Here is a 6560-nt window from a genome sequence, read left to right as displayed (position 1 = left end):
ACACGGGCGTGATACGGGAATAATCCTCATCCATATCGTTGGGACAATTGACTTCACGCAGATCTCTACGCTTGTTTGAAGAACAGCGCAATGGTTGCTCCAAATCCTAGCAAGATGCTTTCTCTCAGATCTTATCTCTATGAGTAGTCATTACTTAGCCTTTTTCTCATTTTACCATAACAACCCATCATGCCTTTTTCTTGGGAATTTCGATGTCTCGCTAGCTCACACTAGGCTAACCTTTTGCCCCATGCCCTACCAAGTTAGTCGATTTTTCGGGCTTCGCTAGTATTATATTTCTCAAGTTTAAGGTTACACACATTCAATTGGATAGAATGTAATTGCTAAATGCTAGAGAGAGAATTTTTGCAAGTGTTCTAAGAGTTTTATCTTCTAAAAATGAAAACTAACCCTCAAAATGTATAGAGATCCTCATATTTATAAATAAGAATTTGCACCTAGCGTGTTGTGCTCAATTCACGTGCGTGACACGGGCGTGATATGGAAATAATCCTCATCCATGGCTAGAATCACGCGTCATATAGGTTTAGACAGCTTCCACGCTTAGAATTACGCACATGACAACAACGTGATTTGCATATAGAGAAGAATCAAGCCCTAAGTCACGCGTGTGACACGGGAGTGATTTGGTCCTACTTCCGTGCTCTTCAAAAATGCATCGTTTTGGTATGCTTTTGCCACCCTTTTTATCCATAATTCCTCAAAAACATCATAATCAACAAATTAGAAGATCTTGTAATGAAAATGGCATTTTATTGCTTTTTTCTCATAAGTCACGCATAAATTGCTCAAACTACGCATAGAATACCTTCAAATTGACCTTGAAAACTAGTATCTTTTGACACTTATCAAAAGTTTGAAACAATTTAGTTTGCTTGTCCCAAAACAAATCATTAAACCATTCAAAGCATAATTGTCAAAAGATAGCTACACATTGTTTTAGGCAACCATACGTTTTGATCAAGAGAGTTGTAAGTGAATGGAAAAGGGGAACGATGTACACACGCCAACTAACAATCCACCTTATACGCCAAGACCCAACAAGTATGTAAAGTGATGGTAAGACATAGACTACTCTCTGCTTTTGGCTTTAGCGGGATTCTTTTCTTCTCATCGCCCTAGATAACGTCATTGGTCAACCCGACTTCATGTGGAGCACCACGCTTTTTCGAAGATAGTGTGATGGGTGCCGAAATCCTAGCGGGGTGGCTCACCTCCTCTCTTATTTTCTCGTCCCTTAGGATAATGATGTAGTAGTTTGTAGTAGCTCACCGCCATGGCTTGAACAGTCACTCTTTCTTCTCAACGCCCTCGGATCACGTCATCGGCCACCCGACATCACATGGAGCCCCATGCTTTTTCAAAGGTCAGTGCAATGGGTTCCCGAATCAAAGCTAGGTGGCTTACCTCCTTTCAGTTTTCTGATCTTCTAGGATCTCGTTGGGACAACCGACTTCACGTTGATCTCTATGCTTGTTTGAAGAACGGTGCAATGGTTGCCCCAAATCCTAGCAAGATGGCTTCTCTCGGATCTTATCTCTAGGAGTGGCCATTACTTAGCCTTTTTCTAATTTTACCATAACAACTCATCATGCCTTTTTCTTGGGAATTTGGATTTCTCACTTGCTCACACTAGGCTCACCTTTTGCCACATGCCCTACCAAGTTAGTCAATTTTTCGGGCTTCGCTAGTATTATATTTCTCAAGTTTAAGGGTACACACATTCAATTGGATAGAATTGATTAGCTAAATGCTAGAGAGGGAATTTTTGCAAGTGTTCTAAGAGTTTTATCTTCTAAAAATGAAAACTAACTCTTAAAATGTACAGAGATTCTCATATTTATAAATATGAATTTGCACCTAGCGTGCTGTGCTCAATCCAAGTGCGTGACACGGGCGTGATATGCAAATAATCCTCATCCATGCCCAGAATCACGCGTGATATAAGTCCAGACAGCTTCCACGCTCAGAATCACGCACATGACAACAACGTGATTTGGATATAGAGAAGAATCACGCCCTAAGTCACGCGTGAGACACGGGAGTGATTTGGTCCTATTTCCGTGCTCTTCAAAAATGCATCGTTTTGGTACGCTTTTGCCAATCTTTTTATACATAATTCCTCAAAAACATCATAATGCACAAATTAGAAGATCTTGTAATGAAAATGGCATTTTATTGCTTTTTTGTCATAAGTCACGCATAAATTGCTCAAACTACTTATAGAATACCTTCAAATTGACCTTGAAAACTAGTATCTTTTGACACTTATTAAAACTTTCCACAATTTAGTTTGCTTGTGCCCAAACAAATCATTAAACCATTCAAAGCATAACTGTCAAAAGATAGCTACACAACGTTTTAGGCAACCATATGTTTGTCAAAAGATAGCTACACAACGTTTTAGGCAACCATATGTTTTGATCAAGAGAGTTGTAAGAGGTTTTAGGCAACCATATGTTTTGATCAAGAGAGTTGTAAGAGAATGGAGGCAACCATATGTTTTGATCAAGAGAGTTGTAAGAGAATGGAGGCAACCATATGTTTTGATCAAGAGAGTTGTAAGAGAATGGAAAAGACCATATGTTTTGATCAAGAGAGTTGTAAGAGAATGGAAAAGGGGAACGATGTACACACGCCAACCAACTATCCACCCAATACGCCAAGACCCAACAAGTAAGTAAAGTGATGGTAAGACATGGACTACTCTCTACTTTTGGCTTTAGCGGGATTCTTTTCTTCTCATCGCCTTAGATAACGTCACTGGTCAACCCGACGTCATGTGGAGCGCCACGCTTTTTCGAAGATAGTGTGATGGGTGCCGAAATCCTAGCGGGGTGGCTCACCTCCTCTCTTATTTTCTCGTCCCTTAGGATAATGATGTAGTAGTTTGTAGTAGCTCACTGCCATGGCTTTGGCGGTCACTCTTTCTTCACCCGACTTCACATGGAGCTCCATGCTTTTTCGAACGTCAGTGCAATGGGTTCCCGAATCCAAGCGGGGTGGCTCACCTCCTCTCAGTTTTCTGATCTTTTAAGATCTCGTTGGGACAACCGATTTCACGTAGATCTCTACGCTTATTTGAAGAACGGTGCAATGGTTGCCCCAAATCCTAGCCAGATGCCTTCTTTCGGATCTAATCTCTAGGAGTGGCCATTACTTAGCCTTTTTCTCATTTTACCATAACAACCCCTCATGCCTTTTTCTTGGGAATTGGGATTTCTCACTAGCTCACACTAGGCTCACCTTTTGCCCTATGCCCTACCAAATTAGTCCATTTTTCGGGCTTCGCTAACATTATATTTCTCAGGTTTAAGGGTACACACATTCATTTGGATAGAATTGAATAGGTTTAAGGGTACACACATTCATTTGGAGAGAGAATTTTTGCAAGTGTTCTAAGAGTTTTATCTTCTAAAAATGAAGACTAACTCTCAAAATGTATAGAGATCCTCATATTTATAAATAAGAATTTGCACCTATCGTGTTGTGCTTAATCCACGTGCGTGACACGGACGTGATATGGAAATAATCCTCATCCATGCCCAGAATCACGCGTGATATAGGTTGAGACAGCTTCCACGCTCAGAATCAAGCACATGACTACAACATGATTTGGATATAGAGAAGAATCACGCCCTAAGTCACGCGTGTGACACGAGAGTGATTTGGTCCTACTTCCGTGCTCTTCAAAAATGCATCGTTTTGGTACGCTTTTGCCACCCTTTTTATCCATAATTCCTCAAAAACATCATAATGCACGAATTAGAAGATCTTGTAATGAAAATGGCATTTTATTGCTTTTTTCTCATAAGTCACGCATAAATTGCTCAAACTACGCATAGCATACCTTTAAATTGACCTTGTAAACTAGTATCTTTTGACATTTATCAAAAGTTTCCACAATTTAGTTTGCTTGTCCCCAATTTTTTAATTTCATTTTTCACGGCTAAAATCTCTTTATAAGTGGAGTGGTAATGAAGTTCTGCATCTTTGAATCTACCACTGGAGTAGCCGCAAACAAGCCTTTTTCCTTTGACTTCCTGTAGAAGTATTGCTCCCCAATAGTAATCACTGGCATCTGTTTGTAGAATTCTGAGTCCTTCACCTGCTGGAATGTGCAATTGTGGTAATTCCTTGGTGTGCTCCTTCATCCATCGGATTGCCTTGGTTTGTTCTATGCTCCATTTTGGTGGTGACTTTTTCAACATCTTGGTGAGAGTGCTAACATGAGGGGCTATGTTGGGAACAAAATCTCGGATATAATTAATTATACCAAGAAATTGTTGAACTTGCTGCTTTGTGAGGTTTTCATTAGGAAATTTGAGTAACTCCTGAGCAATATGCCTTCCTGGTTGAAACTTTCCCTGGTCAATATCCATGCCTAAAAACTGGATCTTCTGCTGGGCTAGTAACATCTTCTTTTCGGATAACATGATTCCAAATTTTTGGCATATCTCCATGAATTGTCTGATCAGCTGGATGTGTTCTTCCATGGTCTTACTGAATAGTAAGATGTCATCGATGTAAATGAGGGCTTTGTCAAGAATTGGCTCAAAGATCTTGGTCATCACTTTCAGGAATTCACTGGGTGCAATTTTGAGACCAAAAGGCATTACCTTCCATTCAAGATGATATCCTGGGATACAAAAGGCTGTCTTGTATCTTTCTTCTGGCTTGATTCCTATCTGCCAAAATCCTGCTTTGAGATCGAACTTTGAAAACCATTGGGCTCCTGGGAGATATGAGAACATCATAGATCTTCTTGGTAATGGAAATTTGACATCTTTGAGACATTGATTCAAGGGTTGATAGTTGATAACAAGTCGTAACTTTCCCCTTGCTTGTTCTGCTCGCTTGTTCACATAGAATGCTTCACATGCCCATGAGGACTTGGATTATGTGATTAATCCTAACTTCTGCAACTCCTTACACTCTTGAACCGCCATTTTGAGATGTTGAGGATTCATTCCTGAGTGGCTGGCTTTGGTGGGGTTGATCACCTTTCCTTCTTAGAATGGAAGTTCAATAAAGAACTCTTCTCTGGTCCATAGGGGCTTACTGTGTTTCTTCATGAATTCGTCATGAGAATCTACACATAATTGCTCCACCAATTGTTGTTTGATCTGGGTGATGGTATCCATGAAGTTGAGTTGCCACATTCTGTAATCTTCTTCATAGGGCTTGAAGTAGGGGCCTTTGCTAATTCCTCGTGATTGAACCAATACCTTCATCATCTTGAAAGCATCAAATCCTAATAGCAAATCCCTTCTTGGAAGGCCACATCCAAGAACATGAATTTGGATCTTGCAGTTAGGAAGTATGCTAATCTCCAATGGTTCCTTCGTCTCTAATCCTGCATCAAAATCATCTCCAGATGCTGATGTAAGACATTTCTGGGATGGTCTCCATGCCTCTTGAGGTAACAGCTTTGGGTTCATCATTGAGAACTGAGCTCCAGTATCAACAAGGGCTATGGCATCGAATGGCTTGCTTGACCGGTGCTTGATCTGTACTTTCACATGGGGTGCCTTGAACTCTTCATCTTCTTTTATCCCAAATTGTATGAGATAAAATCTTCTTCCGGAACTTCATCTTCTATGGAAAAGATTGTTTCTGCTGAAGGTTCGTCTTCTGGGCTGAGATAGCCATCCAGGTCTTCTTCGGCGATATCGTCATCAATAAGAGACATGACTTCCGATATCATTTTAGCCGCTTGCTTCTCCTTGCAATCTTTGGCGTAGTGTCCTGGCTTTCCACAAACAAAGCATTTGTTAGATGCTTTATTTCCTCTCTTTTTGGTTGTGCTTTCTGGTTCTGGGATTTTCTGAAATATCTCCTCCTTGGCTTCCATCCGATTCTCCTGGTGTTTTGAGGATTCTTCCTGAAGCGAGTGAAATTTCTCCTTCTTACTCTGGGTTTGTCTCCACACACTCCATTGCATGAGGATCCTATTATGAGGTTTGGCTTCTGCATGCTTTGGAAAGAATTGATTCATGCTTTCTCAAGGTCTGGAACTTGTGTGTGGATCTGGCAAATATTGTCTAGGCTTTCAAATATTGCTTGCCTAATCTGCCCAGTTGAAAGATGTGTTATGGATCCATGATTCTTTTTGATAAGTTGATCTGTACTGTCTGCCAGCAGGGGTGGTAAGGATGAACAAAAGCTTGCTTGAGATTGTTGTCAAATCCCGAAAATAGAAAACTTTGTCATCCTTGAAGTGTTCCTCTAAGTGCCTTTTCTCAGGATTCATTCCTGAGTGGCTGGCTTTGGTGGGGTTGATCACCTTTCCTTCTTTGAATGGAAGTTCAATAAAGAACTCTTCTCTGGTCCATAGGGGCTTACTGTGTTTCTTCATGAATTCGTCATGAGAATCTGCACATAATTGCTCCACCAATTGTTGTTTGATCTGGGTGATGGTATCCATGAAGTTGAGTTGCCACATTCTGTAATCTTCTTCATAGGGCTTGAAGTAGGGGCCTTTGCTAATTCCTCGTGATTGAACCAATACCTTCATCATCTTGAAAGCATCAAATCCT

Source organism: Ipomoea triloba, chromosome 13 (assembly GCF_003576645.1).
Source record: "Ipomoea triloba cultivar NCNSP0323 chromosome 13, ASM357664v1".
NCBI lineage: Eukaryota > Viridiplantae > Streptophyta > Magnoliopsida > Solanales > Convolvulaceae > Ipomoea > Ipomoea triloba.
The sequence above is the reverse complement of the archived record's forward strand: the minus strand, read 5'-3'. Positions refer to the sequence as shown.